This window comes from Lissotriton vulgaris, chromosome 5 (genome assembly GCF_964263255.1).
Source record: "Lissotriton vulgaris chromosome 5, aLisVul1.2, whole genome shotgun sequence".
Lineage (NCBI taxonomy): Eukaryota > Metazoa > Chordata > Amphibia > Caudata > Salamandridae > Lissotriton > Lissotriton vulgaris.
The window spans coordinates 1832142253-1832169649 of NC_141693.1; positions in this window are offsets into that span (position 1 = coordinate 1832142253).

A 27397-nucleotide genomic window follows, 5' to 3' on the forward strand; every position below is an offset into this window, starting at 1 on the left:
AATGATAATAATATTTATAAAGCGCACAAGTACCAAAAATGGTGTCTCGGCGCTAACAGTTAGTCAGAATTACATATTCATTTCCAGCATTTTTCTCTGGTGAGCCATAGAACTGGCAGTACAGGGACAGGACCTCCATAACAAGCAACTCCAGCTCCTCTGGTGAGAAGGCTGGGCCCCTGTCACCTGCTTTTCCAGGGATCATGGCTTCCAGAGGTCAGAAACAGCAGCAAAAGTTGAGAATGTGTTGTTGGCTGCAGTGTTTAGGAGATATGTGAGTCTATTTGGAATCGCTTAGTACATGTACACGACATACACAATCGTCAAAGGAGTCAGGCACATCCATTGCCTTTGGTATGTTGCTATCATACATTAGCCTATGGCTGTGTCTGTCATGGAGTATTACACCCACTACCGGTCAACATCTGCCGCAGCAATCGACTGCCATTTTAGATTGTGAAATATTGTGTTAGTGAATGTTAAGTGCGTCACCAACTCTCAAAATGGTGGCTACTTTGTTTGGTAAACATTGTTTACAACGCAGTGGTTACACCGTAGTGCCTTTACAACGATAGTCGTTACTACAACTTGCGCTGGATGGCGCTGTTGGACAAGGAATTTTGTAATTTTATTTTCCAACACCTTCCCTTCTGTTACGTGGACTGGTGTTGGAATATAAAATTATAATATTCCAAAATCCGCGCCCTCCAACGCAAGTCGTTGCAACGACTTGCGTTGTAATTCCCGCGTTGCCAAGTACCGTGAGCTCAAAGATCGCGTTGTACTGACATACATCCCTTTGTTTACATGTAGAAATGCTAATGTTACTCATTATTTTTTTTTTTTAAACAGTATTATGTAGTGCCTTGCTGTGGCTAAATGTGATAGTTGTGCTGTGTTGTTTATACTACCATTGCCGTATTTTAGATAAAAAATAATAATGTGTAAATAATACATTTAAAATTAATATTCCAGAGAAAAATAATAAACATATCAAAAATGTTATCTTCATTAAATAAAACATACTAATAAATGTTGTATACAGATATGTTAAGTTACCAATTATATTTTTAAATATACATGGCATTTATGTTAGATCTAGAAAAATTGATTGCAAATTATATTACATTATTTTTATTTTTTATGCAGACATATAAAAGCATTTGTGAGGGAGAAGACGACAACCTCAAGTTTTTAGACCATTACCATAAATTGCCATCATTGAAGAACGGGATATTATCAAACATTTCAGAGTGAATAGGCAAACAATTAATGATGTGTGTCATCAGCTGGAACCAGATATTTTGCCTCCCATAGCTATAACATCACTAGTCAAAATCATGACAGCATACCTCTGGAAAAGTCACAACTTGGACCTGAGAGGGCCTGACTTGTTGGTAAGTACAATCTATCAATATATTGCTTTGTTACTTTCAAGTTTCCTGATCTACAATAGTAATACATTGTTTGGTTCTTTTTGTTACATAGGAGACTCAGCTTATCCTAACCGACCATGGTTGTTGGCACCGCTGAGGAATCCAACAACACCAGGGGAAGACTGCTTTAATGAGGCCCATGGAAAAACACAGAGGCCAGTGGAGCAGGCTTTTGGACTCCTAAAGGCTAGATTTTGATGTCTGGATAAGACCGGTGGAGCCCTTTGCTACTCACCGGATAAGGTGTGCCAAATCACCATGGCCTGCTGAATGTTGTACAATGTAGCCCTGCGATGGAACATCCCATACATCTCAGAGGAAGGAGACTATGAAGAGCAACAGAGTCAGGATGTTGCAATGCCAACTGAAGATCATAGTGGTGAAGAGGAAGGAACTGTCTGGTGTTAAGATGGTATTGGGAACTTCTTCACATGAGTGTGAGAATATATCTACAGTTTTTTAAAAGAAACTGTTAACCCCTTGTATGCTCATGATGAGCTGAGCTCGTCATGGCATACAGTGCTCGGGTGCTCATGACAAGCTCAGCTCGTCATGAGCCCCACCCACAGGGGGAGCGCTGGCGCTCCCCCTGTGGGTGCCCGATTTAATTCTTTTTTACGGGGAAGGCAAGGGAAGAACTTCCCCTGCCTCCCCCGCCCCCATGCCTACGTCATCAACAACGTCAGCGCTAGGCGCGCTGATGTCATTGGAGGTTCCCTTTCTCCTCCGACGCACAGGGAAGCCATTTGCTTCCTGCGAGTCGGAAGAGAAAGAGGTAAGTTTTGGGGTTGGGGAGGGAGGGATGCGAACGAAAGAGGCATCAGGGGAAAGGAAAGGGGTTTCCTTTCCCTCAATGTCTCTTTTGTGCATTCCTGCTGCACGATCATGCAATTGTGCAGCAGGAATGTGCACTAGACTCCAGGGATTTTTTTGTTTTTTGTTAAAGTTTGGCAAAGTATGTTGGTTTGGGGAGCGGCCCCTTGGGCAAGGGTCGCTCCCCTTTAGGGGGCACAATTATTTAGGTTGCCGGACACCCGGGAGGGGGCAGATATTTATTTAATTTTTATATCGGCAAAATCTTGTATTGTTTTGAGGGGGTGGCCTCCTTGGGAAAGGGCTACTCCCATGGGGGCCATTTTAGGTGATGCCTATTAAAATATTTAGTCTTGGGGAGCGACTCCTTAGGCGAGGGTTGCTCCCCTTTTGGGGGCAATGTTGTTTGCTTTGTCTGCCCCCCTGGGGGGTTCCAGTGGTACAATGCAGTTATGATACACAGCTAGTACACAGCATAATAGCAATTACAGTAGTCGAGGGAATTAGAGGGGATGGTTGAAGGAGAAGCAAGGCTCATGGTCAAAAGTTTTTTTTTTATTTTTGAAACAAAAGTTTCCACCAATATATACATTCTATACACATAGTGTTGAGGGAAAAAGTGCAAAGTGTCCTAAATGTTTTTTGTGAGAACCAAGGAATAATTGAGTGACAGTACATGAATACATACAGGGTTTCTACTCGGGGTATTTACAGGGAAAAAGGAAAACGACCATAATTATCATGTAAACAGTAATTTAAACAATGGCTGTCTTCAATCATAGGCACTGTTAGAGTGGTTTATTTCCTATGGCGTCGACGGCGTTTCGACCCGTGGGATCAGGGGTCTCATCAGGACTGAGCGTTGCGGGACATCTTGTGGTCAGTGCGGTGTTCAAAAGCGCAACCAATGCGTGGTAAGGAAACGGTAAAATTACTTACAGTGGAACCTATTGATCTTCCAGTCCCTTGATGGCAACAGCCATATTTCCAGCAGTTATGACTCGTGATCGGTATTTACTTTTGCTATGCATGTTGCATTTTGTGGATAATTCTTTGGCGTTACCACGTAGTCACCCTGACTGTGACCGTCTTTTTAAGATTTGGCCTGTTCTTGATCAATTTGTTGCTCAATTTTCAGAGATTTACATTCCAGGGAAAGAAATATCTATTGATGAGTCTTTGGTTTTTTTTCAAGGGTCGTTTGGTTTTTAGGCAGTATATCCCTAGCAAGAGGGCATGCTATGGAATTAAACTGTATGTGTTGTCTGAGAGTAAGACAGGATATGTTTTTAATTTTCGTGTGCACACTGGTAGAGATTCCACTATTGACCCCCCTGGTTGTCCGTCCACTTTTGGAGTTTCAGAGAAAATTGTGTGGGATCTTGCTAGAAGACCGTTCAACAGAGGCCACCATTTGTACCTTGGTAACTTCTACACTGCTGTGCAATTGTTTAAGGAATTGTTTAAAGTGGACACTTTTGCATGTGGAACAATCCGCTCTAACCGCAAAGGTTTTCCGAAAGAGCTTGTTTGCAAAAGACTTCAGAGGGGTCAGCGTAGTTCCTTGCGTAGTGAAGAACTACTAGCTGTGAAATTTGTGGACAGGAGGGATGTGTACATGCTGACTACCATCCATGATGAGAGTACTTCTCTTGTGCCTGTTAGGGGCGAGGTTGCTGATGTGCACAAACCTGTGTGCATTCTGGACTACAATAAGCACATGGGTGGTGTTGACAGAGTAGATCAGAGGTTGGAACCCTACACTGCTATTCGGAAGGCTTATGTTTGGTATAAGAAGTTGGCCATCCATTTTTTCAACTTAGCAACTTTCAATGCTTTTATTGTGTTCATGGAGTGTTCTCCTGCGTCCAAGTTGACATTTCTTCAGTTTCAGCACTCTGTGATATCTAGCCTTGTTGTTGTGGAACAAGTAAGTGTTCCTAGATTGGTGGAGGATGTGGCTCGATTGAAAGATCTCCACTTTCCTGATTACATTCCTCCCACATCTACAAAAGATTTTCCCACTAGGAGATGTAGAGTCTGTTGGCGAAGAGGTTTGCGGAAGGAGGCTCGTCTTTTCTGCCCTGGGTGTCCTTCTAACCCTGGGCTGTGTGTGCCTGCTTGTTATAGAGCTTACCACACACAAAATAATTTTTGGGAGTATCCATGAAAGGTAAAATGAACTGCCTGGTCTGTATTGTTTAAAATTTGTATTCTGTTTTAAGTTTGGCATTAGTGCAATGTATTTAGTTTCAGATTTTGTGTTACTAGATTTGTATCTATTTGCAATTTGTTTGTGTTTGTTTTGTAAAAAACAATTCAAAATGTGATGGCAGTGTGTGTAGGCTGGCGCTTGGCTGGCGGTGTGAGTGGACTGGCGATTGGCTGGCGGTGAGTGTAGATTGGCGCTTGGCTGGCGGTGTGCGTTGATTGGTGCCTGGCTGGCGGGGTGCGTGGAGTTGCACTTGGCTGGCGGTGTGCGTGGAGTGGAGTGGCGCTTGGCTTGCGGTGTGCGTTGAGTGGCGCTTGGCTGGCGGTGTGCATGGAGTGGCGCTTAGCTAGCGGTGTGCGTGAATTGGCGCTTGGTTAGCAGTGTGCGTGGAGTGGCGCTTGGCTTGCGGTGTGCGTGGAGTGGCGCTTGGCTTGTGGTGTGCATGGATTGGCGCTTGGCTGGTGGTGTGAGTCTTGGTATGTGATGGGCCCGTGGCTAGCGGTGTGAATGTATGTGTCACACGTATGAAAGGTGTATGAATGGCCTGTAAAGAGGTCGGTGCCTTGACGTGGCTTTACAGTTCACGAGCTGTGAGTCAATGGTTCAGTTTCTCATCCTGTCAATTATTAACAGTTCATTTCATTTTTGTGAAATGACTTGCTAATACAATTGTATATACTAAATCATCACTCACCCTTGTGCCAAATCCAACCAGTATGTGTGTGTGCTTGAGGATTAGATGGCTGTGCAGTAATATTTGTATTTTTTCCCTTTCTGAAGCAGGGTGTACCTTGTCCCTTTTTGTGAATGTTGTAATGTGTTGCTTTTGCTCCCGGATGGTGTGAATGGTCTTGTGTGTATCAGGTATGAAAGGTGTGTGAATGGCCTGTAAAACTGTTGGTGCCTTGTCGTGGCTTTACAGCTCACAAGTTGCGAGTCACTGGTTCGGTTTTTATGCATTTAATTATTGACAGAGCATTTCATTTGTGTGAAATCTCTTGTTAATAACATTTTATGTACTGAACCATCACTCGCCCTCGTGCCAAATCCAACCAGTATGTGTGTGTGTTTGAGGAATAGATAGCTGTGCTGGAATGTTTGACTTTTGAGTGTCTCTGTTAAGGTGTACATTCCATCTAAGAATAACCTACTAAATGTAGATATTATTGTTAAACCATGGGAGTATATGGTGATGTCTCTCTTGTGAATTCCAAGTTATTTTTTTATCCACAATGTCTGGCAAACTTGAAAATGTCTGTCACAATTTCCATGCAATATTGTCCCAAATATCTCACGCTGTAGAGCTGAACACATAATTAAGTCAAAACAATTTGGTTTTGCAAGGGAGGTCACCTGGGTTTTTGGTCCTGTGCTCAGCGGTCATCTAGGGAAACCTACCAAACCCACACACCTCTGAAAACTAGACACCCAGGGGCTTTCAAGGAGGTATGGCTTGCATGGGTCCCCCAATGTTCCCTTACCCATAATTCTTTGCAAACTTCAATTCTAGATGAAAAAAAACAGTTTTTTCACACATTTTTGTGGGGCCAAAAACCCAGGTGACCCCCCTTGCAAAAGCAGGTGGTTTTGACATAAGCAAATTTGAAGTCGCCTCACTACATATTGGGCCCTTGCCTGTCGCGGGTACTTGGGCCTCCCACACAAGTGAGGCACAATTTTTATCGGGAGACCTGGGGGAACGCTGGGTGGTTGGACATTTGTGATGCCGCGCTTTCCCACACAAAAATGTGTGAAAAAACTGTTTTTTCAGCTAACATTGAGGTTTACAAGGGATTCTGGGTAAGGGAACGTTGTGGATCCACGCAAGCCAGACCTCCTTGGAAGCCCACGGGTGTCTACTTTTCAGGTTTGCTAGGTTTCCCTAGATGGCCGTCGAGCACGGGGCCAAAAACCCAAGTGACACCCCTTGCAAAATAGGGTGGTTTTGACATAGGCAATTTTGAAGTTTCCTCACTACGTTTTGGGCCCTTGCCTGTCGGGGGTACTTGGGCCTCCCACACAGGTGAGGCACCATTTTTATCGAGAGACCTGGGGGAATGCTGGTTGGTAAGAAATTTGTGTGAGCCCAGTGATGCCACGCTTTCCCACACAAAAATGTGTGAAAAAACTGATATCTTCAGCTAAAATTGAGGTTTGCAAGGGATTCTGGGTAAGGGAACGTTGGGTGTTCCATGCAAGCCATACCTCCTTGGACGCCCCCGGGTGTCTACTTTTCAGAAATGTGTGGGTTTGGTAGGTTTCCCCAGATGTCCGTCGAGCACGGGGCCAAAAACACAGGTGACCCCCCTTGCAAAAGCAGGTGGTTTTGACATAGGCAATTTTGAAGTCGCCTCACTACATATTGGGCCCTTGCCTGTCGCGGGTACTTGGGCCTCCCACACAAGTGAGGCACCATTTTTACTAGGAGACCCGGGGGAACGCTGGGTGGTAGGAAATTTTTGTGAGCCCAGTGATGCCACGCTTTCCCACACAAAAAATGTGTGAAAAACTGATTTTTTTCAGCTAAAATTGAGGTTTGCAAGGGATTCTAGGTAAGGGAACATTGGGGGTTCCACGCAAGCCATACCTCCTTGGAAGCCTCCGGGTGTCTACTTTTCAGAAATGTTTGGTTTTGGTAGGTTTCCCTAGATGGCCATCGAGCACAAGGCCAAAAACCCAGGTGACCCCCCTTGCAAAAGCAGGTGGTTTTGACAAAGGCAATTTTTTAAGTCGCCTCACTACGTTTTGGGCCCTTGCCTGTCGGGGGCACTTGGGCCTCCCACACAAGAGAGGCACCATTTTTATTGGGGTACCTGGGGGAACATTCGGTGGTAGGAAATTTGTGTGAGCCCGTTGATGCCACACTTTCCCACTCATAAATGTGTGGAAAAACTGTTTTTTTCAGCTGAAATTGAGGTTTGCAAGGGATTCTGGGTAACAGAACTTTGGGTGATCCACGCAAGCCATACCTCCTTGAAAGCCCCCGGGTGTCTACTTTCTAGAAATGTGCAGGTTTGGTAGGTTTCCCTAGGTGCCGGCAGAGCTACGGTTCAAAAACTACAGCTAGGCACTTTGCCAAAAAGGGTCATTGTCACTGCGAAATTGAGGTGTGACCATGTTGCGTTTTGTGTTGTTTTTTGTCGCAGGGACTAGGCCGACTCACACAAGTGGGGTACCATTTCTCTCGGAAGACTTTGGGGAACGCAGGGTGAAAGGAAATTTGTGGATACACGCAGATTCCAGAACTTTCCACCACAGAAATGTGTTTTTTTGGTCAAATTTGTAGCTTTGCAAGGGATTCTGGGTAACAGAACCTGGTGGGTGGCGGTCAAGTCACCCCATCCTGGATTTCCATGGGTGTCTAGTTTTCAACAATGTATAGGTTTGCTAGGTTTCCCTAGGTGCCGGCAGAGCTAGGGTTAAAAAACTACAGCTAGGCACTTTTCCAAAAAAGGGTCATTTTTCTCTGCGAAATTGAGGTGTGAACAAGTTGCATTTTGCGCCGTTTCCTGTCACAGGCACTAGGCCACCCACACAAGTCGGGTACCATTTTTCTCTGAAGACTTCTGGGGAACGCAGGGTGGAAGGATATTTGTGGATACACACAGATTCCACAACTTTCCACTACGTAAATGTGGAGAAAATCTGTTTTTTTTGGTCAATTTTTTAGCTTTGCAAGGGATTCTGGGTAACAGAACATGGTGGAAGGCAGTCAAGTCACCCCATCCTGTATTCCCCTGGGTGTCTCGTTTTCAAAAATGTATAGGTTTGCTAGGTTTCTCTAGGTGCCGGCAGAGCTAGGGTTCAAAAACTACAGCTAGGCACTTTGCCAAAAAGGGTCATTTTTCACTGCGAAATTGAGGTGTGACCAAGTTGCGTTTTGCCCTGTTTCCTGTCGCAGGCACTAGGCCGACCCACACAACTGGGGTGCCATTTTTTTGGGAAGACTTTGGGGAACGCAGGGTGGAAGGAAATTTGTGGATACACGCAGATTCCAGAATTTTCCACCACAGAAATGTGGAGATAATGTGTTTTTTGTCAATTCTTTAGCTTTGCAAGGGATTCTGGGTAACAGAACCTGGTGGGAGGCAGTCAAGTCACCCCATCCTGGATTCCCCATGGTGTTTAGTTTTCAAAAATGTATAGGTTTGCTAGGTTCCGGCAGAGCTAGGGTTCTAAAACTACACCTAGGCACTTTGCCAAAAAAGGGTAATTTTTCACTGCGAAATTGAGGTGTGACCACGTTGCGTTTTGTGCCGTTTCCTGTCGCAGGCATTAGGCCGACCCACACAAGTGGGTTACTATTTTTCTCGGAAGACTTTGGGGAATGCAGGGTGGAAGGAAATTTGTGAATACACGCAGATTCCAGAACTTTTCAACACAGAAATGTGGAGAAAATATTTTTTTTTACAATTGTTTAGGTTTGGAAGGGTTTCTGGGTAACAGAACCTAGAGGAAATCTGTCAAGTCACCCCATCCTGGATTCCCCTGGGTGTCTCGTTTTCAATAAAGTATAGGTCTGCTAGGTTTCCCTAGGTGCCGGCAGGGCTAGGGTTAAAAAACTACGGCTAGGCACTTTGCCAAAAAAGGGTCATTTTCACTGCGAAATTAAGGTGTGGCCATGTTGCGTTTTGCGCCGTTTGCTGTCGCAGGCACTAGCTCGACCCACACAAGTGCGGTACCATTTTTTTCGGAAGACTTTGGGGAATGCAGGGTGAAAGGAAATTTGTGGATACATGCAGATTCCAGAACTTTCCACCACGGAAATGTGGAAAAATTTTGTTTTTCAATTTTTTAACTTTGCAAACGATTCTGGGTAAGAGAACCTGGTGGGGGGCAGTCAAGTCACCCCATACTGGATTTCCATGGGTGTCTAGTTTTCAACAATGTATAGGTTTGCTAGGTTTCCCTAGGTGCCGGCGGAGCTAGGGTTAAAAAACCTCAGCTAGGCACTTTGCCAAAAAAGGGTCATTTTTCTTTGCAAAATTGAGGCGTGTCCAAGTTGCATTTTGCGCTGTTTCCTGTCACAGGCACTAGGCCGACCCACACAAGTCAGGTACCATTTTTCTCGGAAGACTTTGGGGAACGCAGGGTGGAAGTATATTTGTGGATACACGCAGATTCCACAACTTTCCACTACGTAAATGTGGAGAACATCTGTTTTTTTTGGTCAATTTTATAGCTTTGCAAGGGATTCTGGGTAACAGAACCTGGTGGAAGGCAGTCAAGTCACCCCATCCTGTATTCCCCCGGGGTGTCTAGTTTTCAAAAATGTATAGGTTTGCTAGGTTTCTCTAGGTGCCGGCAGAGCTAGGGTTCAAAAACTACAGCTAGGCACTTTGCCAAAAAAGGGTAATTTTTCACTGCGAAATTGACGTGTGACCAAGTTGCGTTTTGCCCTGTTTCCTTTCGCAGGCACTAGGCCGACCCACACAACTGGGGTGCCATTTTTTTCGGAAGACTTTGGGGAAGGCAGGGTGGAAGGAAATTTGTGGATACACGCAGATTCTAGAACTTTCTACCACAGAAATGTGGAGATAATGTGTTTTTTTGTCAATTCTTTAGTTTTGCAAGGGATTCTGGGTAACAGAACCTGGTGGGAGGCAGTCAAGTCACCCCATCCTGGATTCCCCTGGGTGTTTAGTTTTCAAAAATGTATAGGTTTGCTAGGTTCCCTAGGTGCCGGCAGAGCTAGGGTTCTAAAACTACACCTAGGCACTTTGCCAAAAAAGGGTCATTTTTCACTGCGAAATTGAGTTGTGACCATGTTGCGTTTTGTGCCATTTTCTGTCGCAGGCACTAGGCCGACTCACAAAAGTAGGGTACCATTTCTCTCGGAAGACTTTGGGGAATGCAGGGTGAAAGGAAATTTGTGGATACATGCAGATTCCAGAACTTTCCACCACAGAAATGTGTTTTTTTTGGTTTTTCAGAACAAAATTTTATTAGATTTTGGCAGTTGACAGAATACAAGAAATAAAACACCGCTCCCTAAGAATCAGAGAGGCAGTGTGCCTATAAAAGTGTCATTTCCAAATACATTCAGTCAACATTCCCCCAGTATCCCACCCTCCACTATCCCACCCGGTGCCCTCCCTCCACCCCGCACAGTGTCTACAGTGTCCATCAAAAGGAGCCTAGCAATCTCAATAGCTGCATGTGTACCAATTCACCCATAGTCGGTAAGGGCGCGATCCGCGTCGGTGGCCCGAGGTGCCGGGGGATCCAGCAAAAGGCCCCTGTAGTCTGTCCATTTCTTCCAGATCTTAAAATGTTTTGTGAGACACCCCCTGGCCTCAAATACTGGGCGTTCTAGTCCCATGTTAAAGTCCGTGCCCCGTTTCCACACCTCCAGCAACGGGGCTCTAGGAGCCTTGCAGGCCCGGGCTATATCTCTTTTGGCCACTATAAGGCCTAAGAGAAGCAGATGGCGTTTGTATATATTCCCCCCCCACTTGTTCCATGACATGCAGGAGGCCCAACTTCGGCGAGCGGGGAAGCTCCCAGCCCAGCACCTCCTCCAGGCAATTCCACACTCCGGTCCAGAATCCCTGCAGTCTCACACACTCCCACACCGTATGAATAAAGGAGCCTATTGCATTTTCACATCTCAGGCACTCCGGAGAGGCGATCAGCCCCGCCTTCCACAGTCGTTCCCTCGTGAAGTACGCCCTATGTAAGTACTTAAATTGAATAAAGCGCAAGCGCACCGCAATCGCTGCTCTCCTAGGGGCCTCCAGGGCTTCTCTCCAGTCCTCCTCTTCCAAACTCCCCAACTCTCCCTCCCAGACCAACCGCAATTTATCAAGGGAAGGGGAACAGTGGGTGACCAGCGTCTGATATATGGTAGATATTTTTTTTGGTTTCTAGGTCCCCCATAAATAGTTTAGCCTCCAGGGGGCTGAACTCCGGTAGAGAAGTCAAGTCCGCTATGGTGGGGGTCAGGGCGTGTCGGAGCTGCAGATATCAAAAGAATTGAGATTGGGGCATGTCATATTCATCCCGCAGAGCCTGAAAAGACTTGAGGACCGAGCCCTTCATTACGTGGCCCAGCGCCAAGACACCGATAGCGTCCCAGCCATCAAAGCCTCGCAGGGAAGCTAGAGCCGGCAATCTCCCATTGTGCCACAGCGGGGTTTCCCACGTCAGCCTGTTCCACCATCCCATGCGTCGGAGCGCATCGCGCCACACCCGGAAAACTGTCTGAGTGACCGCTGGGAGTCTCTTCCGGAGGGCCGCCGAATACAAGAGTGTATGGAGCGTGTGCGGGTCCATCCAGTATCTCTCGAGGGCATAGGTCGGGTCGCCGCGATCTCCATACCACCATTCATTGAGGACCAGCAGGTGTGACGCTTGATAGTAAGACTGGACGTCGGACGTGGCCAGCCCCCCACAATAGGTCGAGAGGAAGCAAGTGCGGAGTGCCACCCTCACTGCCCCCCCAGTCCACAAGAACCGACCCAATGCCGAGTTCACCTTCTAATCCACTGCGGTGAAATAGGGTACGGATGATTTTGAAGTTGATACAGGATACGGGGCAGAACTACCATCTTAAAGATGGCTGAGCGTCCATAGACATTCAGGGGCATCCTGGACCATATTTGCATATCTGACCGTATTCTATCCCACACGGGTAGCACATTGCGGGACCACGAGACTCCCGGCACATCTGTCAAAAAGACTCCTAGATATTTAAGGCCTCCCGCCGCCTCCTGAAGGGCCGAAGCCCAAGGACCCAGGGTTCCGCCGTCTCCGAGGACCCACAATTTCGATTTCTGCACATTTAGCGTGAGACCGGACACGTCACCGAAGATACGCATTATATCTAGGACCCTGGGACCGGATCTGTTCAGGTCCGTAAGAAAGAAAAGAACATCATCGGCATAAAGCGCGATTCTGTCGGACGGACCCCCCACCCATTCCACCCCACGCAACTGTGCATCTATCCTCACCCAAGAGAAATTTGTTTTTTTGGTCAAATTTTTAGCTTTACAAGGGATTCTGGGTAACAGAACCTGGTGGGAGGCAGTCAAGTCACCCCATCCTGGATTCTCTGGGTGTCTAATTTTCAAAAATGTATAGGTTTGCTAGGTTTCTCTAGGTGCCGGCAGAGCTAGGGTTCAAAAACGACAGCTAGGCACTTTGCCAAAAAAGGGTCATTTTTCACTGCGAAATTGAGGTGTGACCAAGTTGCGTTTTGCCCTGTTTCCTGTCGCAGGCACTAGGCCGACCCACACAACTGGGGTGCCATTTGTTTGGGAAGACTTTGGGGAATGCAGGGTGGAAGGAAATTTGTGGATACACGCAGATTCCAGAACTTTCCACCACAGAAATGTGGAGATAATGTGCTTTTTTATCAATTCTTTAGATTTGCAAGGGATTCTGGGTAACAGAACCTGGTGGGAGGCAGTCAAGTCACCCCCTCATGGATTCCCCTGGGTGTTTAGTTTTCAAAAATGTATAGGTATGCTAGGTTGCCTAGGTTCCGGCAGAGCTAGGGTTCTAAAACTACACCTAGGCACTTTGCCAAAAAAGGGTAATTTTTCACTGAGAAATTAAGGTGTGACCACGTTGCGTTTTGTGCAGTTTCCTGCCGCAGGCATTAGGCCGACCCACACAAGTGGGTTACCATTTTTCTCGGAAGACTTTGGGGAACGCAGGGTGGAAGGAAATTTGTGAATACACACAGATTCCAGAACTTTTCAACACAGAAATGTGGAGACAATATGATTTTCTGACAATTGTTTAGGTTTGCAAGGGTTTCTGGGTAACAGAACCTAGTGGAAATCAGTCAAGTCACCCCATCCTGGATTCCCCTGGGTGTCTAGTTTTCAATAATGTATAGGTTTGCTAGGTTTCCCTAGGTGCCGGCAGAGCTAGGGTTAAAAAAGCTACAGCTAGGCACTTTGCCAAAAAAGGGTAATTTTCACTGCGAGATTAAGGTGTTACCATGTTGCGTTTTGCGCCGTTTGCTGTCGCAGGCACTAGCTCGACCCACACAAGTGCGGTACCATTTTTCTCGGAAGACTTTGGGGAATGCAGGGTGAAAGGGAATTTGTGGATACATTCAGATTCCAGAACTTTCCACCACGGAAATGTGGAGAAATTTTTTTTCTTCACTTTTTTAAATTTGCAAAGGATTCTGGGTAACAGAACCTGGTGGGAGGCAGTCAAGTCACCCCATTCTGGATTTCCATGGGTGTCTAATTTTCAACAATGTATAGGTTTGCTAGGTTTCCCTAGGTGCCGGCAGAGCTAGGGTTAAAAAACTGCAGCTAGGCACTTTGCCAAAAAAGGGTCATTTTTCTCTGCAAAATTGAGGTGTGTCCAAGTTGCATTTTGCGCCGTTTCCTGTCACAGGCACTAGGCCGACCCACACAAGTTGGGTATCATTTTTCTCGGAAGACTTTGGGGAACGCAGGGTGGAAGTATATTTGTGGACACATGCGGATTCCACAACTTTCCACTACATAAATGTGTAGAAAATCTGTTTTTTTTGGGTCAATTTTTTAGATTTGCAAGGGATTCTGGGTGACAGAACCTGGTGGAAGGCAGTCAAGTCACCCCATCCTGTATTCCCCTGGGTGTCTAGTTTTAAAAAATGTATAGGTTTGCTAGGTTTCTCTTGTTTCCGGCAGAGCTAGGGTTAAAAAACTACAGCTAGGCACTTTGCCAAAAAAGGGTAATTTTTCACCGCGAAATTGAAGTGTGACCAAGTTGCGTTTTGCCCTGTTTCCTGTCGCAGGCACTAGGCCGACCCACACAACTGGGGTGCCATTTTTTTCGGAAGACTTTGGGGAACTCAGGGTGGAAGGAAGTTTGTGGATACACGCAGATACCAGTACTTTCCACCACAGAAATGTCGAGATAATGTGTTTTTTTGTCAATTCTTTAGTTTTGCAAGTGATTCTGGGTAACAGAACCTGGTGGGAGGCAGTCAAGTCACCCCATCCTGGATTCCCCTGGGTGTTTAGTTTTCAAAAATGTATAGGTTTGCTAGGTTCCCTAGGTGCCGGCAGAGCTAGGATTCCAAAACTACACCTAGGCACTATGTCAAAAAAGAGTCATTTTTCACTGCGAAATTGAGGTGTGACCATGTTGCGTTTTGTGCCATTTTCTGTCGCAGGCACTAGGCCGATTCACACAAGTGGGGTACCATTTCTCTCGGTAGACTTTGGGGAATAGAGGGTGAAAGGAAATTTGTGGATACACGCAGATTCCAGAACTTTCCACCCCAGAAATGTGTTTTTTTGGTCAAATTTTTTGCTTTACAAGGGATTCTGGGTAACAGAACCTGGTGGGAGGCAGTCAAGTCACCCCATCCTGGATTTCCATGGGAGTCTAGTTTTCAAAAATGTATAGGTTTGCTAGGTTTCCCTAGGTGCCGGTAGAGCTAGGGTTAAAAAACTACAGCTAGGCACTTTGCCAAAAAAGGGTCATTTTCACTGCGAAATTAAGGTGTGACCATGTTGCGTTTTGCTCCGTTTGCTGTCGCAGGCACTCGCTCGACCCACACAAGTGCAGTACCATTTTTCTCGGAAGACTTTGGGGAATGCCAGGTGGAAGGAAATTTGTGGATACATGCAGATTCCAGAACTTTCCACCAGGGAAATGTGGAGAATTTTTTATTTTTATTTTTTAACTTTGCAAGGATTCTGGGTAACAGAACCTGGTGGGAGGCAGTCAAGTCACCCTATCCTAGATTTCCATGGGTGTCCAGTTTTCAACAATGTATAGGTTTGCTAGGTTTCCCTAGGTGCCGGCAGAGCTAGGGTTAAAATACAACAGCTAGGCACTTTGCCAAAAAAGGGTCACTTTTCTCTGCAAAATTGAGGTGTGTCCAAGTTGCATTTTGCGCCATTTCCTGTCACAGGCACTAGGTCGACCAACACAAGTCGGGTCCCATTTTTCTCCGAAGACTTTGGGGAACGCAGGGTGGAAGTATATGTGTGGATACACGCAGATTCCACAACTTTCCACTACATAAATGTGGAGAAAATCTGTTTTTTTGGGTCAATTTTTTAGCTTTGCAAGGGATTCTGGGTAACAGAACCTGGTGGAAGGCAATCAAGTCACCCCATCCTGTATTCCCCTGGGTGTCTAGTTTTCAAAAATGTATAGGTTTGCTAGGTTTCTCTAGGTGCCGGCAGAGCTAGGGTTAAAAAACTACAGCTAGGCACTTTGCCAAAAAGGGTCATTTTTCACTGCGAAATTGAGGTGTGACCAAGTTGCGTTTTGCCCTGTTTCCTGTCGCAGGCACTAGGCCGACCCACACAACTGGGGTGCCATTTTTTTGGGAAGACTTTGGGGAACGCAGGGTGGAAGGAAATGTGTGGATACACGCAGATTCCAGAACTTTCCACCACAGAAATGTGGAGTTAATGTGTTTTTTGTCAATTCTTTAGCTTTGCAAGGGATTCTGGGTAACAGAACCTGGTGGGAGGCAGTCAAGTCACCCCCTCATGGATTCCCCAGGGTGTTTAGTTTTCAAAAATGTATAGGTATGCTAGGTTGCCTAGGTTCCAGCAGAGCTAGGGTTCTAAAACTACACCTAGGCACTTTGCCAAAAAAGGGTAATTTTTCACTGAGAAATTGAGGTGTGACCACGTTGCGTTTTGTGCAGTTTCCTGTCGCAGGCATTAGGCCGACCCACACAAGTGGGTTACCATTTTTCTCGGAAGACTTTGGGGAACGCAGGGTGGAAGGAAATTTGTGAATACACGCAGATTCCAGAACTTTTCAACACAGAAATGTGGAGACAATATGATTTTCTGACAATTGTTTAGGTTTGCAAGGGTTTCTGGGTAACAGAACCTAGTGGAAATCAGTCAAGTCACCCCATCCTGGATTCCCCTGGGTGTCTAGTTTTCAATAATGTATAGGTTTGCTAGGTTTCCCTAGGTGCCAGCAGAGCTAGGGTTAAAAAAGCTACAGCTAGGCACTTTGCCAAAAAAGGGTAATTTTCACTGCGAAATTAAGGTGTTACCATGTTGCGTTTTGCGCCGTTTGCTGTCGCAGGTACTAGCTCGACCCACACAAGTGCAGTACCATTTTTCTCGGAAGACTTTGGGGAATGCAGGGTGAAAGGAAATTTGTGGATACATGCAGATTCCAGAACTTTCCACCACGGAAATGTGGAGAAATTTATTTTTTCAATTTTTTAAATTTGCAAAGGATTCTGGGTAACAGAACCTGGTGGGAGGCAGTCAAGTCACCCCATTCTGGATTTCCATGGGTGTCTAATTTTCAACAATGTATAGGGTTGCTAGGTTTCCCTAGGTGCCAGCAGAGCTAGGGTTAAAAAACTGCAGCTAGGCACTTTGCCAAAAAAGGGTCATTTTTCTCTGCAAAAATGAGGTGTGTCCAAGTTGCATTTTGCGCCGTTTCCTGTCACAGGCACTAGGTCGACCCACACAAGTCGGGTCCCATTTTTCTCCGAAGACTTTGGGGAACGCAGGGTGGAAGTATATGTGTGGATACACGCAGATTCCACAACTTTCCACTACATAAATGTGGAGAAAATCTGTTTTTTTGGGTCAATTTTTTAGCTTTGCAAGGGATTCTGGGTAACAGAACCTGGTGGAAGGCAGTCAAGTCACCCCATCCTGGATTCCCCTGTGTGTCTAGTTTTCAAAAATGTATAGGTTTGCTAGGTTTCTCTAGGTGCCGGCAGAGCTAGGGTTAAAAAACTACAGGTAGGCACTTTGCCAAAAAAGGGTAATTTTTCACTGCGAAATTGAAGTGTGACCAAGTTGCGTTTTGCCCTGTTTCCTTTCGCAGGCACTAGGCCGACCCACACAACTGGGGTGCCATTTTTTTCGGAAGACTTTGGGGAACGCAGGGTGGAAGGAAGTTTGTGGATACACGCAGATTCCAGAACTTTCCACCACAGAAATGTCGAGATAATGTGTTTTTTTGTCAATTCTTTAGTTTTGCAAGTGATTCTGGGTAACAGAACCTGGTGGGAGGCAGTCAAGTCACCCCATCCTGGATTCCCCTGGGTGTTTAGTTTTCAAACATTTATAGGTTTGCTAGGTTCCCTAGGTGCCGGCAGAGCTAGGGTTCTAAAACTACAGCTAGGCACTTTGCCAAAAAAGGGTCATTTTTCACTGCGAAATTGAGGTGTGACCATGTTGCGTTTTGTGCCATTTTCTGTCGCAGGCACTAGGCTGACTCACAAAAGTAGGGTACCATTTCTCTCGGAAGACTTTGGGGAATGCAGGATGAAAGGAAATTTGTGGATACACGCAGATTCCAGAACTTTCCACCACAGAAATGTGTTTTTTTGGTCAAATTTTAAGCTTTACAAGGGATTCTGGGTAACAGAACCTTGTGGGAGGCAGTCAAGTCACCCCATCCTGGATTCCCTGGGTGTCTAGTTTTCAAAAATGTATAGGTTTGCTAGGTTTCTCTAGGTGCCCGCAGAGCTAGGGTTCAAAAACGACAGCTAGGCACTTTGCCAAAAAGGGTCATTTTTTACGGCGAAATTGAGGTTTGACCAAGTTGCGTTTTGCCCTGTTTCCTGTCGCAGGCACTAGGCCGACCCACACAACTGGGGTGCCATTTTTTTCGGAAGACTTTGGGGAACGCAGGGTGGAAGGAAATTTGTGGATACACGCAGATTCCAGAACCGTCCACCACAGAAATGTGGAGATAATTTGTTTTTTTGTCAATTCTTTAGTTTTGCAAGGGATTCTGGGTAACAGAACCGGGTTGGAGGCAGTCAAGTCACCCCATCCTGGATTCCCCTGGGTGTTTAGTTTTCAAAAATGTATAGGTTTGCTAGGTTCCCTAGGTGCCGGCAGAGCTAGGGTTCTAAAACTACACCTAGGCACTTTGCCAAAAAAGGGTCATTTTTCACTGCGAAATTGAGGTGTGACCATGTTGCGTTTTGTGCCATTTTCTGTCGCAGGCACTAGGCCGACTCACAAAAGTAGGGTACCATTTCTCTCGGAAGACTTTGGGGAATGCAGGATGAAAGGAAATTTGTGGATACACGCAGATTCCAGAACTTTCGACCACAGAAATGTGTTTTTTTGGTCAAATTTTTAGCTTTACAAGGGATTCTGGGTAACAGAACCTGGTGGGAGGCAGTCAAGTCACCCCATCCTGGATTCCCTGGGTGTCTAGTTTTCAAAAATGTATAGGTTTGCTAGGTTTCTCTAGGTGCCGGCAGAGCTAGGGTTAAAAAATCGACAGCTAGGCACTTTGCCAAAAAGGGTAATTTTTTACGGCGAAATTGAGGTTTGACCAAGTTGCGTTTTGCCCTGTTTCCTGTCGCAGGCACTAGGCCGACCCACACAACTGGGGTGCCATTTTTTGGGGAAGACTTTGGGGAACGCAGGGTGGAAGGAAATTTGTGGATACACGCAGATTCCAGAACTTTCCACCACAGAAATGTGGAGATAATGTGTTTTTTTGTCAATTCTTTAGCTTTGCAAGGGATTCTGGGTAACAGAACCTGGTGGGAGGCAGTCAAGTCACCCCATCATGGATTCCCCTGGGTGTTTAGTTTTCAAAAATGTATAGGTATGCTAGGTTGACTAGGTTCCGGCAGAGCTAGGGTTCTAAAACTACACCTAGGCACCTTGCCAAAAAAGGGTAATTTTTCACTGAGAAATTGAGGTGTGACCACGTTGCGTTTTGTGCAGTTTCCTGCTGCAGGCATTAGGCCGACCCACACAAGTGGGTTACCATTTTTCTCAGAAGACTTTGGGGAACGCAGGGTAGAAGGTAATTTGTGAATACACGAAGATTCCAGAACTTTTCAACACAGAAATGTGGAGAAAATATGATTTTCCTGACATTTGTTTAGGTTTGCAAGGGTTTCTGGGTAACAGAACCTAGTGGAAATCAGTCAAGTCACCCCATCCTGGATTCCCCTGGGTGTCTAGTTTTCAATAATGTATAGGTTTGCTAGGTTTCCCGAGGTGCCGGCAGGGCTAGGGTTAAAAAACTACAGCTAGGCACTTTGCCAAAAAAGGGTCATTTTCACTGCGAAATTAAGGTGTGACCATGTTGCGTTTTGCGCCGTTTGCTGTCGCAGGCACTAGCTCGACCCACACAAGTGCTGTACCATTTTTCTCGGAAGACTTTGGGGAATGCAGGGTGAAAGGAAATTTGTGGATACACGCAGATTCCAGAACTTTCCACCACAGAAATGTGTTTTTTTGGTCAAATTTTTAGCTTTACAAGGGATTCTGGGTAACAGAACCTGGTGGGAGGCAGTCAAGTCACCCCATCTTGGATTCCCTTGGTGTCTAGTTTTCAAAAATGTATAGGTTTGCTAGGTTTCTCTAGGTGCCGGCAGAGCTAGGGTTAAAAAACGACAGCTAGGCACTTTGCCAAAAAGGGTCATTTTTTACGGCGAATTTGAGGTTCTACTAAGTTGCGTTTTGCCCTGTTTCCTGTCGCAGGCACTAGGCCGACCCACACAACTGGGGTGCCATTTTTTTGGGAAGACTTTGGGGAACGCAGGGTGGAAGGAAATTTGTGGATACACGCAGATTCCAGAACTTTCCACCACAGAAATGTGAGATAATGTGTTTTTTTGTCAATTCTTTAGCTTTGCAAGGGATTCTGGGTAACAGACCCTGGTGGGAGGCAGTCAAGTCACCCCATCATGGATTCCCCTGGGTGTTTAGTTTAAAAAAATGTATAGGTATGCTAGGTTGACTAGGTTCCGGCAGAGCTAGGGTTCTAAAACTACACCTAGGCACCTTGCCAAAAAAGGGTAATTTTTCACTGAGAAATTGAGGTGTGACCACGTTGCGTTTTGTGCAGTTTCCTGCCGCAGGCATTAGGCCGACCCACACAAGTGGGTTACCATTTTTCTCGGAAGACTTTGGGGAACGCAGGGTGGAAGGAAATTTGTGAATACACGCAGATTCCAGAACTTTTCAACACAGAAATGTGGAGAAAATATGATTTTCTGACATTTGTTTTGGTTTGCAAGGGTTTCTGGGTAACAGAACCTAGTGGAAATCAGTCAAGTCACCCCATCCTGGATTCCCCTGGGTGTCTAGTTTTCAATAATGTATAGGTTTGCTAGGTTTCCCGAGGTGCCGGCAGGGCTAGGGTTAAAAAACTACAGCTAGGTACTTTGCCAAAAAAGGGTCATTTTCACTGCGAAATTAAGGTGTGACCATGTTGCGTTTTGCGCCGTTTGCTGTCGCAGGCACTAGCTCGACCCACACAAGTGCTGTACCATTTTTCTTGGAAGACTTTGGGGAATGCAGGGTGAAAGGAAATTTGTGGATACATGCAGATTCCAGAACTTTCCACCACGGAAATGTGGAGAATTATTTTTTTTTCTATATTTTTTAACTTTGCAAAGGATTCTGGGTAACAGAACCTGGTGGGAGGTAGTCAAGTCACCCCATCCTGGATTTCCATGGGTGTCTAGTTTTCAACAATGTATAGGTTTGCTAGGTTTCCCTAGGTGCCGGCAGAGCTAGGGTTAAAAAATTACAGCTAGGCACCTTGCCAAAAAAGGGTCTTTTTTCACTGCGAAATTGAGGTGTGACCAAGTTGTGTTTTGCCCTGTTTCCTGTCGCAGGCACTAGGCCAACCCACACAACTAGGGTACCATTTTTTTGGAAGACTTAGAGGAACGCAGGGTGGAAGGAAATTTGTGGATACACGCAGATTCCAAAACTTTCCACCACAGAAATGTGGAGATAATGTGTTTTTTGTCAATTCTTTACCTTTGCAAGGGATTCTGGGTAACAGAACCTGGTGGGAGGCAGTCAAGTCACCCCATCCAGGATTTCCCTGGGTGTTTAGTTTTCAAAAATGTATAGGTTTGCTAGGTTCCCTAGGTGCCGGCAGAGCTAGGGTTCTAAAACTACACCGAGGCACTTTGCCAAAAAAGGGTAATTTTTCACTGCGAAATTGAGGTGTGACCACTTTGCATTTTGTGCCGTTTCCTGTCGCAGGCATTAGGCAGACCCACAGAAGTGGGTTACCATTTTTCTCGGAAGACTTTGGGGAACGCAGGGTGGAAGGAAATTTGTGAATACACGCAGATTCCAGAACTTTTCAACACAGAAATTTGGAGAAAATATGTTTTTTCGACAATTGTTTAGGTTTGCAAGGGTTTCTGGGTAACAAAACCTAGTGGAAATCAGTCAAGTCACCCTATCCTGGATCCCCCTGGGTGTCTAGTTTTCAATAATGTATAGGTTTGCTAGCTTTCCCTAGGTCCCGGTAGAGGCAGGGTTAAAAAACTACAGCTAGGCACTTTGCCAAAAAAGAGTAATTTTCATTGTGAAATTAAGGTGTGACCATGTTGCGTTTTGCGCTGTTTGCTGTCGCAGGCACTAGCTCGACCCACACAAGTGCAGTACCATTTTACTCGGAAGACTTTGGGGAATGCAGGGTGAAAGGAAATTTGTGGATACACGCAGATTCCAGAACTTTCCACCACAGAAATGTGTTTTTTTGGTCAAATTTTTAGCTTTACAAGGGATTCTGGGTAACAGAACCTGGTGGGAGGCAGTCAAGTCACCCCATCCTGGATTTCCATGGGAGTCTAGTTTTCAAAAATGTATAGGTTTGCTAGGTTTCCCTAGGTGCCGGTAGAGCTAGGGTTAAAAAACTACAGCTAGGCCCTTTGCCAAAAAAGGGTCATTTTCACTGCGAAAATAAGGTGTTACCATGTTGCGTTTTGCGCCGTTTGCTGTCGCAGGCACTAGCTCGACCCACACAAGTGCAGTACCATTTCTCTCTGAAGACTTTGGGGAATGCAGGTTGAAAGGAAATTTGTGGATACATGCAGATTCCAGAACTTTCCACCACAGAAATGTGGAGAATTTTTTTTTTTCAATTTTTTACATTTCCAAAGGATTCTGGGTAACAGAACCTGGTGGGAGGCAGTCAAGTCACCCCATCCTGGATTTCCATGGGTGTCTAGTTTTCAACAATATATGGGTTTGCTAGGTTTCCCTAGGTGCCGGCAGAGCTAGGGTTCAAAAACTACAGCTAGGCACTTTGCTAAATAAGTGTCTTTTATGACTGCAAAATTGAGGTGTTACCATGTTGCGTTTTGCGCCGTTTGCTGTTGCAGGCACTAGGCCGACCCACACAAGTGCGGTACCATTTTTCTCTGAAGACTTTGGGGAATGCAGGGTGAAAGGAAATTTGTGGATACATGCAGATTCCAGAACTTTCCACCACGGAAATGTGGAGAATTATTTTTTTTCTTCAATTTTTTAACTTTGCAAAGGATTCTGGGTAACAGAACCTGGTGGGAGGCAGTCAAGTCACCCCATCCTGGATTTCCATGGGTGTCTAGTTTTCAACAATGTATAGGTTTTCTAGGTTTCTCTAGGTGCCGGCAGAGCTAGGGTTAAAAAATTACAGCTAGGCACTTTGCCAAAAAAGGGTGATTTTTCCCTGCGAAATTAAGGTGTTACCAAGTTTGATTTTGCGCCGTTTCCTGTCACAGGCACTAGGCCGACCCACACAAATCGGGTACCATTTTTCTCGGAAGACTTTGGGGAACGCAGGGTGGAAGGATATTTGTGAATACACGCAGATTCCACAACTTTCCACTATGTAAATGTGGAGAAAATCTGTTTTTTTGGTCAATTGTTTAGATTTGCAAGGGATTCTGGGTAACAGAACCTGGTGGAAGGCAGTCCCGTCACCCCATCCTGTATTCCCCTGGGTGTCTAGTTTTTAAAAATTTATAGGTTTTCTAGGTTTCTATAGGTGCCGGCAGAGCTAGGGTTCATAAACTACAGCTAGGCACTTTGCCAAAAAAGGGTCGTTTTTCACTGCGAAATTGAAGTGTGAACAAGTTGCGTTTTGCCCTGTTTCCTGTCGCAGGCACTAGGCTGACCCACACAAGTGGGTTACCATGTGTCTCGGAAGACTTTGGGGAATGCAGGGTGGAAGGAAATTTGTGGATACACGCAGATTCCAGAACTTTCCACCACAGAAATGTGGAGACAATGTGTTCTTTTTTCAATTCTTTAGCTTTGCAAGGGTTTCTGGGTAACAGAACCTGGTGGGAGGCAGTCAAGTCACCCCATCCTGGATTCCTCTGGGTGTTTACTTTTCAAAAATGTATAGGTTTGCTAGGTTCCCTAGGTGCCGGCAGAGCTAGGGTTCCAAAACTACACCTAGGCACTTTGCCAAAAAAGGGTCATTTTTCACTGCGAAATTGAGGTGTGACCATGTTGCGTTTTGTGCCATTTTCTGTCGCAGGCACTAGGCCGACTCACACAAGTGGGGTACCATTTCTCTCGGAAGACTTTGGAGAATGCAGGGTGAAAGGAAATTTGTGGAAACATGCAGATTCCAGACCTTTCCACCACAGAAATGTGTTTTTTGGTCAGATTTTTAGCTTTGCAAGGGATTCTGGGTAACAGGACCTGGTGGGAATCAGTCAAGTCACCCCATCCTGGATTTCCATGGGAGTCTAGTTTTCAAAAATGTATAAGTTTGCTAGGTTTCCCTAGGTGCCGGCAGAGCTATCGATCAAAAACTACAGCTAGGCACTTTGCCAAATAAGGGTCTTTTTTGACTGCAAAACTGAGGTGTGACCATGTTGAGTTTTGCGCCGTTTGCTGTCGCAGGCACTAGGCCGACCCACACAAGAGTGGTACTATTTGTCTCGGAAGACTTTGGGGAATGCAGGGTGAAAGGAAATTTGTGGATACATGCATATTCCAGAACCTTCCACCACGGAAATGTGGAGAATTATTTTTTTTTTCAATTTGTTTTAACTTTGCAAAGGATTCTGGGTAACAGAACCTGGTGGGAAGCAGTCAAGTCACCCCATCCTGTATTTCCATGGGTGTCTAGTTTTCAACAATGTATAGGTTTGCTGGATTTCCCTAGGTGCCGGCAGAGCTAGGGTCAAAAAATTACAGCTAGGCACTTTGCCAAAAAAGGATGATTTTTCCCTGCGAAATTGAGGTGTGACCAAGTTGGATTTTGCGCCGTTTCCTGTCACAGGGACTAGGCCGACCCACACAAGTCGGGTACCATTTTTTTTGGAAGACTTTGGGGAACGCAGGGTGGAAGGAAATTTGTGGATACACGGAGATTCTAGAACTTTCCACCACAGAAATGTGGAGATAATGTGTTTTTTTGTCTATTCTTTAGCTTTGCAAGGGATTCTGGGTAACAGAACCTGGTGGTAGGCAGGTAAGTCACCCCATCCTAGATTCCCCTGGGTGTCTAGTTTTCAAAAATATATAGGTTTGCTAGGTTTCCTTAGGTGCCGGCAGAGCTAAGGTTAAAAAACTACAGCTAGGCACTTTGCAAAACAAGGTTCATTTTTCACTGCGAAATTAAGGTGCGATCACGTTGCATTTTGCTCCGTTTTCTGTCGCAGACAGTTGGCCAACCCACACAAGTGAGGTACCATTTTTCTCAGAAGACTTTGGGTAATGCGGGGTGGGTGGAACTTTGTAGATCCATGCAGATTCCAGAACTTTCCACCACATAAATATAGGAACAATTTGTTTTTTGGGACAATTTTCTAGGTTTGCAAGGGGTTCTGGGTAACAGAAACTGGTGGGAGGAAATCAAGTCACCCCATCCTGGATATCCCAGTGAGTCTAGTTTTCAAAAATGTATAGGTTTGCTAGGTTTCCCTAGGTGCCGGCAGAGCTAGGGTTCAAAAGCTACAGCTCGGCACTTTGCCAAATAAGGGTCTTTTTTGACTGCAAAATTGAGGTGTGACCATGTTGAGTTTTGCGCCGTTTGCTGTCCCAGGCACTAGGCCGACCCACACAAGTGCGGTACCATTTGTCTTGGAAGACTTTGGGGAATGCAGGGTGAAAGGAAATTTGTGGATACATGCATATTCCAGAACTTTCCACCACGGAAATGTGGAGAATTCTTTTTTTTTCAATTTGTTTTAACTTTGCAAAGGATTCTGGGTAACAGAACCTGGTGGGAGGCAGTCAAGTCACCCCATCCTGGATTTCCATGGGTGTCTAGATTTCAACAATGTATAGGTTTGCTAGATTTCCCTAGGTGCCGGCAGAGCTAGGGTTAAAAAATTACAGCTAGGCACTTTGCCAAAAAAGGATGATTTTTCCATGCGAAATTGAGGTGTGACCAAGTTGCATTTTGCGCCGTTCCTGTCACAGGGACTAGGCCGACCCACACAAGTCGGGTACCATTTTTCTCGGAAGACTTTGGGGAACGCAGGGTGGAAGGATATTTGTGGTTACACGCAGATTCCACAACTTTCCACTACGTAAATGTGGAGAAAATCTGTATTTTTTTTGGTCACTTTTTTAGCTTTGCAAGGGATTCTGGGTAACAGAACCTGGTGGAAGGCAGTCAAGTCACCCCATCCTGTATTTCCCTGGGTGTCTAGTTTTAAAAAATGTATAGGTTTGCTAGATTTCCCTAGGTGCCGGCAGAGCTGGGGTTAAAAAACTACAGCAAGGCACCTTGCCAAAAAAGGGTCATTTTTCACTGCGAAATTGAGGTGTGACCAAGTTGCGTTTTGCCCTGTCTCCTGTTGCAGGCACTAGGCCGACCCACACAACTAGGGTACCATTTTTTTGGAAGACTTTGGAGAACGCTGGGTGGAAGGAAATTTGTGGATACACGCAGATTCCAGAACTTTCCACCACAGAAATGTGGAGATAATGTGTTTTTTTGTCAATTCTTTACCTTTGCAAGGGATTCTGGTACACAGAACCTGGTGGGAGGCAGTCAAGTCACCCCATCCAGGATTTCCCTGGGTGTTTAGTTTTCAAAAATGTATAGGTTTGCTAGGTTCCCTAGGTGCCGGCAGAGCTAGGGTTCTAAAACTACACCGAGGCACTTTGCCAAAAAAGGGTAATTTTTCACTGCGAAATTGAGGTGTGACCTCGTTGCATTTTGTGCCGTTTCCTGTCGCAGGCATTAGGCAGACCCACACAAGTGGTTTACCATTTTTCTCAGAAGACTTTGGGGAACGCAGGGTGGAAGGAAATTTGTGAATACACGCAGATTCCAGAACATTTCAACACAGAAATGTGGAGAAAATATCATTTTTTGACAATTGTTTAGGTTTGCAAGGGTTTCTGGGTAACAGAACCTAGTGGAAATCAGTCAAGTCACCCCATCCTGGATTCCCCTGGGTGTCTAGTTTTCAATAATGTATAGGTTTGCTAGCTTTCCCTAGGTGCCGGCAGAGCTAGGGTTAAAAAACTGCAGCTAGGCACTTTGCCAAAAAAGGGTCATTTTCACTGCGAAATTAAGGTGTGACCATGTTGCGTTTTGCGCCGTTTGCTGTCGCAGGCACTAGCTCGACCCACACAAGTGCGGTACCATTTTTCTCGGAAGACTTTGGGGAATGCAGGGTGAAAGGAAATTTGTGGATACATGCAGATTCCAGAACTTTCCACCACGGAAATGTGGAGAATTTTATTTTTCAATTTTTTAACTTTGCAAAGGATTCTGGGTAACAGAACCTGGTGGGAGGCAGTCAAGTCACCCCATCCTGGATTTCCATGGGTGTCTAGTTTTCAACAATGTATAGGTATGCTAGGTTTCCATAGGTGCCGGCAGAGCTAGGGTTCAAAAACTACAGCTAGGCACTTTGCCAAAAAAGGGTCATTTTTCTCTGCAAAATTGAGGTGTGACCAAGTTGCATTTTGCGCCGTTTCCTGTCACAGGCCGACCCACACAAGTCGGGTACCATTTTTCTCTGAAGACTTTGGGGAACGCAGGGTAGAAGGATATTTGTGGATGCATGCAGATTCCACAATTTTCCACTACGTAAATGTGGAGAAAATCTGTTTTTTTGGTCAAGTTTTTAGATTTGCAAGGGATTCTGGGTAACAGAACCTGGTGGAAGGCAGTCAAGTCATCCCATCCTAGATTTCCCTGGGTGTCTAGTTTTCGAAAATGTATAGGTTTGCTAGGTTTCTCTAGGTGCCGGCAGAGCTAGGGTTAAAAAACTACAGCTAGGTACTTT